Source organism: Pteronotus mesoamericanus, unplaced genomic scaffold, assembly GCF_021234165.1.
Source record: "Pteronotus mesoamericanus isolate MK-2021 breed Mesoamerican mustached bat unplaced genomic scaffold, CSHL_Meso_final contig_64, whole genome shotgun sequence".
NCBI classification, from domain to species: Eukaryota; Metazoa; Chordata; class Mammalia; order Chiroptera; family Mormoopidae; genus Pteronotus; species Pteronotus mesoamericanus.
This window is the reverse complement of record NW_026555224.1, coordinates 4,456,940-4,469,505: the sequence shown is the minus strand read 5'-3', so window position 1 is coordinate 4,469,505 and position 12,566 is coordinate 4,456,940. Positions and strand designations below refer to the sequence as shown.

General features: G+C 42.5%; 1 protein-coding gene and 1 non-coding gene across 3 annotated transcripts in view; both read left to right on the top strand.

The window, feature by feature from the left end:
• Positions 1 to 3,058: 3,058 nt before the first annotated feature.
• TRNAL-AAG (transfer RNA leucine (anticodon AAG)) lies at positions 3,059 to 3,140 on the top strand. The gene has a single exon. It is a non-coding gene; the product is annotated as a tRNA-Leu (tRNA).
• Positions 3,141 to 3,339: 199 nt separating this feature from the next.
• POLR3E (RNA polymerase III subunit E) overlaps positions 3,340 to 12,566 on the top strand; it is a 38,553-nt gene continuing 29,326 nt past the window's right edge. For both annotated transcript variants that reach the window (XM_054580910.1, XM_054580909.1), the window contains exon 1: positions 3,340 to 3,469. The gene's annotated coding sequence lies outside the window, so the exon portion shown is untranslated. The remainder of the gene's footprint in view (positions 3,470 to 12,566) is intronic.

Here is a 12,566-nt window from a genome sequence, read left to right as displayed (position 1 = left end):
ATGTTCAGTTTAAGTTCATTATGCTCTTGATTGACAAAGGACAGTCAACTTAGGTAGTTAGAGAACTAGTTTCCCAGTACAAATCTCAATGTTGTTAAATTTCATAAGAAAAGTGCTTAAACATTTTATCAGGAATATTAATTTCTTTCCAGAAGGAGATTCACGTAGTAAGCTTTGGACTCAGACCATGTTTGGGTTTTCCTTTTACAGAGGCAAGAGGGAGAAGAATGGAGGGGATCTAGGACTGAGCCCGTGAGTCCATCCTCACTGCCCATAGCTGAGGGCTTGTGAAATGGACACATTCTTCGCCTGACAGCCCCTGTACTGTGGTTGGGGAACAAGTATGGTGCTTGCTCTTGCCCCTCTCCACCTGTCCCAGGGGCAGAGAAGTAGACATACCAAGGGAAAGGGTTTCAGCTCTTCCCTCCTTCTGCCTACCAAAAGCTGCCAGGACCCCCTGAGTCCAGGAGTTCTGATGCAACTTTCTGCTGCTTCTGCTCATTAGCTTCACATCTGATTGTCACCAAACACCCGTGTAATGGGGCTGCAAGACTGCCAAAAAACTCCTTGTTAAGTATCCCATTCAGTATAAATTTGTAGGGACAGACCTGGGTCGCTCCAGAATATTCTGGCAGAAATATCGCTAGTGTAATTTGATTTCTTACCACGAAAGAGGGGTTATTGGTTACAACTGACAGCCACCATGTAGCACTAGCTTTATCATGAAAAGGGAATTTATTACAATGATAAAGGGATGTCTGCAAGAATGTGAATCCCATTGAACCTAGGGAAAGGTCTTGATTTGGGAGCCAGAAAACCATCAGATTTCTCTATGACTCTGCTGTTCTTTTCATTTTATCATTCCTTCTTTTTCCATGCACCGGCTTTCTCTTCTCCAATCCCTCTCACAGACTGCGACCACACAGTCTCCCTTTTCCCCTTGTTCCAATCAGTCTCAGAGACTAACTCCAACAAAACAGCCAAATAAACAAATCAGGAATTTACCAAGTCTCAGCTCAGATTCACTCTGATTGGCCCAACTTGAGTCCTCTGTCTCCCATGGGGCCATGGTGTGGGAGCAGGTATGCGCAAAGGTGGCTTCCAGGGACCCATTCTCTGGGCTGGTCAGGGAATTCCTAGAAAAATGGGATTAGGAAGAAACTTCAGCAATTATCTTTCACTATGGGGATATTTCATTTTAGAAAACCCAGCATACAACTTGAAAGGATAAAGTCAGCGCCATTTGCTATTGGGGAACCATTTGCAGAGCAGACCTATGACCTTGTTAAACATGACTGCCATTTTACTCTTCTGAGTTTATGTCCCTGGGACTGGAAATTACTGAAAGCAAGAACAGAACTAACCTCTCCCTACAGCTGCAGGCAGAAGATAACATAGAACAAACTGCAACCTCTTGTTACAACACCCCAGCCAACAGCCCAGGAGCCACACAACAGCAACACTCCACCCTTTTTTAATCCAATTATAATCCAGTAAAAACTCAAAGCCCCTACTCCTCAATGCTGGTGTGTCTCTCCACACTGCGCCCCTCTCCTTTCTTGGAAAGTGAATAAAAACTTTATTCTCTACACTTTCTTCTCTTTGTGAATTCTTTCACAACCAACGTCACTGACTACCCTAACACAACTCAAAAACAAGTGCAGTCCTTCCAGGTCCTAGAGCACCGTGACTAGATCAATGAATGCTTCCATTGATCTCAATGACTATTCTTCACTTAGCTTTTAAACCCCCTACAATGCCTGGCTTGTACCCCCAACAGATGGCTACTTCTGTATTTTAAAAAATTCCATTAAAAGCAACAAACTCTCCTAGTACAGCGAAATCTTTGCATATCAACACTTGTGGTAAAGGGAAATGGAGAAATAAAACAGTTTAAAGAACTGAAGAGAAGGAGAAATATGGAATGCCCAAATGTTAGGGTGTATGCCAACTGGATATTAACCAGAAACTTTAATATAATACCTTCTCATTCTTTTTTTTTATTTTATTTTTCTTGCATGTAACAACTGAAATGTCCATTTTCATAGCATGTAATAGATTAAATCTATATGTGTCATAATAGACCTCAAAAACGTAATGTTGGAGTAGAAAAACAAGCTGCAGAATGATATTGGTGCAATGTAGTAATGTTTATGTAAATGAAAAACATAAAAGGCCATACTATACATTTTACATATATACACATGGAAATACGAGAAATGGATTGGAAGAATACACATCAAATTGATGATATAGTTATAATCTGGGGAGGATGTTTGGGAAGGGGGCTTTCTTTTTATTTGTAATAGTCTAATATAATTTTTAATGGATTTTTAAAAGGAGAACATTCTTATCATTCGCTGTGTAACTTTAAAAAGTATACACATAGGAAAACAATTGGTGGTGAGAATATGGATGATTGTATTTTCTTTGCATTTTTTCTGTATTTTAAATATGTACATCGACACGGATAGACATTTTTAAATAAGGGTGATTATTTTTAAATAATAGTGTGAAAACAGTCAGATAATAGTATGGTAATATTTATGTAAAAAACATACTCAATAAAAACAGAATATTTATTTTCTACCGATACATAAATCCATATAAATTCACAGCAAAAGACACAGAAGGACATCTACTAAACTGGTAATAATGGTTGCCTTTGTGGAGGGGTTTAGGATTGAGGTCCAAGGTTTTAATATTTTGCAACAATTCACGCAATATTTCTGCCCAGACCCTTTCGAGCCCCTGGAGTTTGGGGGAAGGGGTAGGTTACCGCCGGAATCCATCATTTTTCCCTGAGATTCTTACCCGAGTTGTGTGGGTTAACCTAAGATCTCTTGGTTAACCACCCCCCAACTCAACTGCTTTTTGCTCTGAAACCCATTTGGAGCAAGTCTGGGTTTAAATATCTGAGAAAATATTTTCCTTTAATTACACAGCACGTTCTTACTATTTCTGTCAGAATTAAATAAAATACATGTCAAACTAAGGTTACACTGGAATGTTTTATAGAGTTGCTAAGTAGTCCTGTAGAAAAGGACGGCCACAGGAAGGTAGCGTGGCCGAGCGGTCTAAGGCGCTGGATTAAGGCTCCAGTCTCTTCGGGGGCGTGGGTTCGAATCCCACCGCTGCCAAAAGCTGATAGTTTTTGCCCCCACTCCCTTCCGGCTGGGCTTTTTTGCCCTTTTGTGGGTACATCAGCGCCCTCTACCGCCAGTCACAGGTACCCTACCGGCCCGCGGGAAATGGAGTGGTAGAGGGGGCGGGTACACAGGCGCGCCGGCGCGCGGCATTGTGGGTAAAAGGAAGCGGGAGGCCGGCCCCGCTCCCCCCACGTGTCCGCCAGAGTTTCTCCACCAGCAACATGGCTGCTCCCTGAACGGAGATCTCGGCTGCCGCCACCTCTGCGGACTGCGGGGAACCTGGGCCGTTGCCGCCGCCCGCGCGCGGCCGCCGCTCAGAGGTGAGTGCCAAGGTGGCAGCGCCCGCCGCTCTTGAGCCTCTCCGCACTCGCTAGATGGGCTAGGGCTGGGCAGCTGAGTAGGCCGAGAGGCCCGCGCTGTGCCCAAGGGACTTCTAGCCCAGGGGAGAGGCAGCCTGCCCCAAGAGACCCAGCCGGCCGCGCACTCCGACCTCGGCCCGATATTCAGGGAGGACGCAGCTGCCGGTGGTGACTCAGGGCCCTGCTCGCATGCCCCGTCCGGCTCGGACCTCCTACGGGAGCACCAGTCCGGAGGCAGCTGGTGCCCTGCCGGCGTGGCAGCCTGACCACCCACGGGGGAGGCTTGGGGCCGTGGCCCGCCCTTATGGGAGGGGGAGGATCAGACTGCCATCCTCGAGCTGGTTCATGTCAGCCCCACCCGGCCCGGATTCTGTGTTCTCTTTTCCGGGCCACCGCTCGGAGTTCATAAAGATCCTGCTGTGTGCGCTGGCCTGGCCCTGACCGTTCGGTGGGAGGCGGTGTTATTGAGCACTTTGGCTAAACCTTAAGTATGGACGGTCCTTCTCTTATGCTTGCTCCGAAGTTCCAGCAGTGGCTCCAGTTCTTCATCTGTGAAATAGGCTCATAGACCTTTCCTACCTCCTGGGGGTGTGGTGAGAACGGAATAGAGTAAGATCGGGGAGGTGAGCCCCAGCCTGCGGCGTGTGACGCGTTGCTAGGTCTCAGTCCCTTTTTAAGGACGAAAGAAAATAGATTGCCAAGTAATGACAAATCTTTTTATTATAGTATTTAGGCCTTTGTCGTCATTCTGTGTTTGTTATAAACATTTCTGAGGTGAAAATTACTGGAGGCTATCAAGATGCGACAGTTTCAGGTGGGGAATGTGCAGTAGCAAACGCGGGGTTTGAACCTGTGCAGTTACGCTCCGGAGTCCGGGCTCTTGCCCACTGTACCATGCAGCTTGCTGTTAAGGAGGGGTGCAGTGCAGTAGATAAGAATGAGAATAAAGATTTTTGACATCAGCTCGGCCCAGGATTCTGTATTGGTTCTGACATTCTCCAGCGCCTTGACCTTGGCAAGTTACTCTCTGAGCTCCAGTTTCCTCATTTCTTATTTGGGGATGATAAATTAAAAAAAAAAAAAACACAAACAAAACTTAAATAAACTTTATTGATTTTTAGAGAGAAACATCGATTCATTGTTCCACTGATTTATGCATTCATCGGATGATTCTTTATATGGTCTGACCAGAGATCAAACCTGCAACCTTGGCAAATCACCCAATGGTCACTCTAACCAAGTGAGCTAGCAGGCCAGGGCTGGAATGATAAGTCTTGATTTATAGGGCTATTGAGATGATTAAATGAGAATTTATGTGACCTCCATAGAGAAGGGACTGACCCTCATTTAGGGCTACTTAGTTCTTGTCTCCTAGGCCAGCTCTGCCTTTAACAGAGTTGGGAACAGGTGACTCAGAAGGGAGATGCCTGTTCTAGAGGCATAGAGTCAACTAGAAGCCTCGCCTTGAGATTGTTGGCCCTGGGTTCCTCTCCGATCCTTTTCTGCATTGTCTTTTGTCAGCTCAGACCTCTCTCACTCCTTCTGATAGCTGGGGAGCTCTTGAAGTTGGCCTCTGCTTTTCTCATTGGTTGACAGGTTAGATTCCTGGGTATAGCATAGATGGACCCAACTGTGGGCCTGGGTACCTCCTCTGCTCTCGACCTCCTCTTAGCGCCACCTGGTGTCCTTGTCCCCTTACCATTTGTTGAGCCATTCACTGTTGAGGGAAGTTTCCTGTGCCCACGGCCATGGAGCCACTGCCACAGTACCCTTATGGCCACAAGACTTCCTGTTGAGGCCCAGGTGGTCACTGCTGTTATGGCACAGCTTGGCCTCTGGTGGCTGGAAGCCTGCTCCTGTCTGGGTCACAGCCCTTGTCTGTCCTAAACTATCCATGAAGCCCAAACCATGAGTATGGCCCTTTGGTGGGGAGTGAGTTAGGCTCTCTGGGTTCAGGTTTTGTGACTGCCTCCTTTCATGTACTCATTTGCTCAGTTATTCTTTGTACTATATAACTGTATTTTGCTGTGTGTAATGCACACTTTTTTGGCCCAAATTTTTGGGGGGAAAATAAGGATGCGCATTATACACGGGTAGATACCTTGTGTCTGTTCTTGTGTTTTGTAATTGTCACATAAAATTTCTTGTACCACAATATGTCCAAAAATAAATGCTAAAATTCCTTTATAGTACAAAAAAACAAGTATCTAAATATACATAAATAAAAATTGAATTAAAAATTAAAATATTTTTTTACCTGAAAGTTTGGGCGAAAAATGTGGGTGCACATTATACACGGCAAAAATACGATATGTCTACTTCATGCCAGGCACTGTTCCAGGTATTGGAAGAACAGTCTGAATTTTTTAAAAATGACACAGAATAATCCCCTTAACAACTTGATGAAGTAAATGTACTGTAATTCTGTCCACTTTCTGGTTGGAGCAGAGAGGCCGTGATGGAGTTTATATTCTACTGCAAAAGATAGACAACACATAAACAAATAGACTAGGTAGTTCCAGGTTATGAGAAGAACCACAAAGGAACTAAAACAGAGAGGGGTGTTAGTGACTGGGAAGGGGTCTGGGGTGGAGATGCTTTAAGATAGGGCGGTCAGGGAACCTATCTCTCCCTGGTGGCTACCTGGCCAAGTGGATGTTGAGGGAAAGGCAGGGGTAAAATCATGCAGGGCCTTGGGGCCACAGGAGGGAGTTTGGATTTAGTTATGCCTGGCAGTTGAAGGGTTTTCAGCAGGGAGGTGATGTGATTTACTTTTTTTACTAGGACACTGGCTTTTTCTGGGAGGATTGGAGGTAGGAAGGAGGGGCTATAGGAACAGTTGCTGGGGCAGTATTTTTTAAATTGTAGGTCAAGATATATTAGTGGGATGTGAAATCATTTTGGGATATTAACCAGCATTTTTAATTTTAATGAGTGAAGGAAGAGAGCCTCACATAGAGTCGGGACAGACATGGTTGTTAAACCTTGTTTAATTTGTTACATGATTGTATATATGTTCTGGGTCATTTATATGACATAGATTTCTTACTATGGGTCTTAGCCTGTAAGCTTTGAAAGCCACTGAGTTGGATGGGATGATGGAAAGGTGAAGGAAGGTGAAAACCCCTCCTTTGACCCAATCAGATGTCCTACATGGAGGGAGGATCTCCTCGCGACTGGGGAGAGGCCAAGAGAGCCCAACAATGGCTGAGAAAGCCTGTGATTAGGAACGATTGCCTCTTGGTTTCCTCCCAGACCCCACCTGTAAGTCCCCAGTCTTTCAGGTGTCCACAGAGCCAGGTAAAGAGAAGGTAGGTACTTGACATCTGTGGCATTTGGCAGCCAGTGGAGACAGGTAGGGTCTTTGGCCCTCCCATCCATCGCTCCCTGTCTGGTCCTTAGAAGGGACCTATAGCTGTGGATTTGGGGCTCCTGGTTTTCACCCAGTCTTCTGTCACCTAACTTGTTGCAGTGGCCTGCTTCCCTCTCCTGGCTTTTTATCTCCCACTCTAAGATCGTCCTCTACCCAGACCCTTGGGAGTTCCTTATTAAGTAACATTCCTGTGATTCATTTATTCAGACAACAAATATGTGATAAGTGCCTGCTGTGTGCTAGGCACTGGGTGTACAGCAAAGGACAGAGTAGACCAAAATCTTTGCCCTTCTAGAACCTTACAGCTTAGTGGTAGTGGGGCGTGGGGACAGATAATAAATACAGAGCTATAAACTCAGGTAGTGATATATGCTACGGAGAAAACCGGAGCAGGGAAGGGGAGGGTGCAGTTTTGAACTGCGTGGACAGGGAAGATCTTAGTGATGAGGTAACATTTGAGCAAAAACAAGAAAGAGATGAAGGAGGGAGCCCTGCTGTTATCAGGTGGTAGAGCAGTTACCAAGCCTCAGAGGTGCAGCAGGAGGGGACAGTAGAGAAGAAGGCCTGTGGGCAGTGAGGCCTGAGAGGTACAGGCAGGGAGGAGGCTTGTTTCTGGCCTCCCGGGATGGTAAAGACTGGCTTTTATTCTGAGTCAGATGGGAGGCCTTTGAAAATGGAGGAGTGACATGATCTGACTTGGTTTTCCAAAGCATCACTGGCTGAGAGGTTGGGCAAAGATTGTTTGGGACAAGGGTGAAAGCAGGGAGACGAGTTAGGAGGCTGTGGCAGTAACACAGGCTGGAGATGAGAGGGCTGGACAGGGGAGGCAGTAGTGGGAGTTGCTAGGTAGATAGAACTGATAGGATTTGCCAGTGTAGAGTGAAACGAAGAGGATCATCAAGGATGATGCCAGCATTTGGCCTGAGCAATCTTAGAGTTCAGAACATGTATCTGGAATAAGTGAGATAGATGATTTCAAGTGGTGGCTGGAACAAGGGTCCTTGATGACATTGAATCCTATGGTGAAGATATTAATGCCCATTTACATATTACATAGTTCAGGTGTTAAGTAGATAAGATGAAGATTGTGCTGTTCTTACCCAAAAGTAGAGGTCTTGGGGACTGCTGAGATCTGAGGGTATCCAGGTGCCTTGCTAACTAACCATCTCTTCCCTTTGGGCATAGGGAAGGTCAGCCCAGCTTGATCATGGAGACCTCAGCCTTCCCACCTCTAGGTACTTTAAGTGCTTCCTGTTGCTGGAATCCCTTCTTTGCATTCATTGCTCCTCCAAATCCTTCTATCGTTTAAGACCAAGTCCTAACACTCCCTCTGCAGCAGGAAGGCCCCTCCCTTTCCTCCTCTGAATAGAGCTGCTGTTGCCTTTAGTCTAGTGGCATGGCTCTGAAGTGTTGTACCGCTTATTTATGCATTCATTCTTGGTTGCTGTGTAGCTTTGGGTAAGATACATAAAATGTCTGTGAGTTCCAGTCTACTCCTCATGAAATGGGGACAATCATGTCACTTCACAGGATAATTAAATACATTGGAGAAAAGTATGGAAGGGGGTTGTTTTTATACACACATAAAACTACCGCAGAGAGGAGAGTTATCTCATTTGGGGTTGGGCTTAAAGTCAGCTTGAAAATCAAATATGAGAGACATGTTCACCTTAAAAATATTGGGACTGTGTGCTGTTTCTGTTTGACATCTGAGTCTTTCACAATTTTTATTTTTCAATTAATAGTTGACCTTCAGTATTATTTTATATTAGTTTCAGGTGCCCAGCATGGTGATTAGACATTTATATAATCTACGAAGTGATCCTTCTATTAAGTCTAGTACCACTGGCACCAAACATAGTTATTACAATATTATTGACTATATTCCCTATGCTGCACTTTACATTTCTGTGACAGTTTTGTCTCTGCCAACTTGTACTTCCTAAACCCCTCACCTGTCTCATCCATTCCCTCCTCCCTTTGTCCCTCCCTTTTGGTATCCATGCCTTTGGTCGTCTGTCTCTCCGTGCCTGTTTCTATTTTGTTTGTTTTGTTTTTTAGATTCCACGTGTAAGTGAAATCATAATGGTATTTGTCTTTCTCTGACTTATATCACTTAATATATAATTCTAGGTCCGCCCATGTTTTTGCAAATGGCAAGATTTTATTTCTTTTTATGGCCAAGTAATACTCCATTGTATATACTCATGTACCATGTCTTTATCCAGTCATGTATTGATGGACATGTAGATTATGTCCATATCTTGGATATTGTAAATAACACTGTGATGAATAAAGGGGTGCATGCTATCTTTCTGAATTAATGTTTTGGATTTTTCCAGATAAATATCCAAAAGTGGGATTGCTGAGTCATATCTTAGTTGTGTTTTTAATTTTTTGAGGATGAAGGGCCTTCAAACTGTTCTCCATAGTGGTTGCACCAATTTGCAATTCCACCAGCAGTGCGTGAGGGCTCCCCTGAGTCCACATCCTTGCCAGCACTTAATTGTTGGTTGATTTGATGATGATAACCATTCTGACAGGTGTGAGGTGTTAGCTCATTTTGGTTTTAATTTGCATTTCCCTGATGATTAGTTGACATTGAGCATCTTTTTATATGTCTGTTGCCATTTGTATGTCCTCTTTGGAGAAATGTCTATTCAGATCTTCTGCTCATTTCTAAATTTTGGTTATTTTTTGGTGTTAAGTTTGTATGAGTTCTTTATATATATTTTGGATATGAATCTCTTATTGGATGTGTACTGTTGGTGAATATCTTCTACCATTTGGTAGGGTGTCTTCTCATTTTCTTCATGGTTTCTTTTACTGTCCAAAAATTTTTAGTTCGATATAGTCTCATTTGTGTATTTTTTTCTCTCGTTTCCATTGCCTGAGGAGACATAGCCAAAAAAATATTACTAACAATGATGTTTTATGGGTTTGGGTCTTACATTTAAGTTTCAATCCATTTTGAGTTTATTCTTTATATGGTATAAGAAGGTAGTCCAGTTTTGCATGTGTCCGTTAAGTTTTTCCAACACCATTTATTAAATAGATGGTCTATCCCATTGTATATTCTTACCTGTTTTGTCATAGATTAATTGACCGTATAGGCATGGGTTTGTATCTGAGCTTTCTATTTTGTTTTATTGATCATTGTGTCTGTTTTTATGCCAGTTCATGCTGTTTTGATTATTACAGCCTTGTAGTATAGTTGGATATCAGACAGCATGATACCTAGAACTTTGTTCTTTTTTTCCTCAAGATTACCGTGACTATTTAGGGTCTTTTGGAGTTCCATATAACTTTTCGGATTATTTGTTCTAGTTCTGTGGAAAAACACCATTGGTATTTTGATCGGAATTGCATTGAATCTATAGATTGTTTTGGGCAGTATGTACATTTTAATGATGTTAACTCTTCCTATCCATGAACGTTGTATATGCTCTCATTTATTAGGATCTTTTTCGACTTTTTTCTTTAATTAGTCTTATGATTTTATTTTTTAGAGAGAGGGGAAGGGAGTGAGAAAGAGGGAGGGAAACATCAGTGTGTGAGAGAAACATTGATGGTTGCCTCTCGCATGCCCCTAGCTGGGGACCTGGCCCTCAACCCAGGGATGTGCCCTGACTGGGAATTGAACTGATGATCTTTTGGTTTGCAAGCCTTTGCTCAACCCACCAAGCCACATGAGCCAGGGCTGTCTTATAATTTTCTGAGTGTTTATTGATTTTAGAGAGAAAGAAACATCGATTTGTTTTACCACTTATTTATGCATTCATTGGTTGCTGCTTGTATGTGCTCTGACCAGCACATACCTTGCACATACCTTTAACCTGCAACCTTGGTGTATATAGACAACACTCTAACAAACTTAGCTACCTGGCCAGGGCCTAGGATTGTTTTCTTTCTTTCTTTTTTTAAGTCCTTATGTAAATAATGTTTATTGATTTTAGAGAAAGAGAAGAAGGGAAGAGAGAAACATCAATTGTTTTGCCTTTTGTATGTGGGGATCAAACCCACAACCCAGGTATGTTCCCTAACCGGGAGCTAAACTCACAGCCTTTTGGCGCATAGGACAACACTCGAACCAACTGAGACACTGGGCCACAGCTAGGATTGTTTTCTTAATTCCTCTTTCTGACAATTCATTGTTGGTGTATAAAAATGCAACCAATTTCTGAATATTAATTTTGTATTCTATTACTTTATTGAACTGGTGGAATCTTTAGGGTTCTCTATATAATGTATCTGCAATAATTACAGTTTAATTTTTTCCAGGTCAGATGCCTTTTATTTATTTTTCTCTTGTCTGATTGCTGTGGCTAGGCCTTCCAATACTATGTTGAATAAAAGTGGTGAAAGCGGACAGCCCGGTCTTGTTCCTGATTTTAATGAAAATGCTTTTAGTTTTTCCTCGTTGAGAATTATGATAGCTGTGGATTTGTCATATATGGCCTTATTATGTTGAGGTCTGTTCCCTCTAGTCCCACTTTGTTGGGTGCTTTTATTATAAATGGATGCTAGATTTTGTAAGTGCAATTTTTGCATCTGATGATATAATCATTTGTTTGTATCCTTCAGTTTTTTTGTGGTATATCATGTTAATTTATTTGTGGATAAATTAACCAACCTTGCATCCGGGGAATAAATCCTACTTGATCATGGTGTATGATCTTTTTAATGTATTGATGGATTTGGTTTGCTAATATATTGTTGAGGATTTCTGCATGTACATTTATCTGGGATTTTGGCCTATAATTTTTTTTCTTTGTAGTAAGCATCTTTATCAGGTTTTGGAATCAGAGTAATGCTGGCTTTGTAAGATGACTTGGGAGCCTTCCCTTCTCTTGAATTTTGTGGGATAGTCTGAGAAGTCTAGGTATTAATTCTTTGCATATTTTGTAAATTTTCTGAAGCCTTCTGGGCCAGGACCTTTGTTTGTTGGGAGTTTTATTACTAATTTGATTCTTTATAGAACTATTTTTTATTTTTTGTTTTTTGAAATTATATTTTATTGATTATGCTATTATAGTTGTCCTGGTATTACCCCCTGAGCCCCATTCCGTCAGGCCATCCCCCCACCATTGTTCATGTCCATGGCTCATGTGTGTAAATTCGTTGGCTGCTCCATTTCCTATACTGTACTTCACATCCCCATGGCTATTCTGTAACTACCTATTTATGCTTGCTTTATTTATTTATTCATTTATTCATTTATTTATTTATTTTTGTTCAAATGCATTTGTATTTATGCTTCTTAATCCCCTCACCTCTTCATCCATTCTCCCTTAACCCCCTCCTATCTGGCAACCACGAAAATGTTCTCCATATCCATGATTTTGTCTCTGTTTTTCTTGTTTGCTTAATTTGTTTTTTAGGTTCAATTGTTGATAGGTATCTATTTATTGTTCATAGTTTTGATCATCTTCTGTTTCTTAAATAAGTCCCTTTAACATTTCATATAATAATGGTTTGGTAGTGAACTCCTTCTGTTTTTTCTTTTATGTGAAGCTCTTTATCTGCCCTTTGAATTTACATGTTATCTTTGCTGGGTAGAGCAATCTTAAGTTGGGTGGGGCAGTCTCTAAGGATCTCCAAGGCAGGTCAAACGGTGTTAGCCAGGTTGATGAAGTCGCAGATATGGCATCACTTTACTGGCTCTGTCGGGGGAGGGTTTAGAAA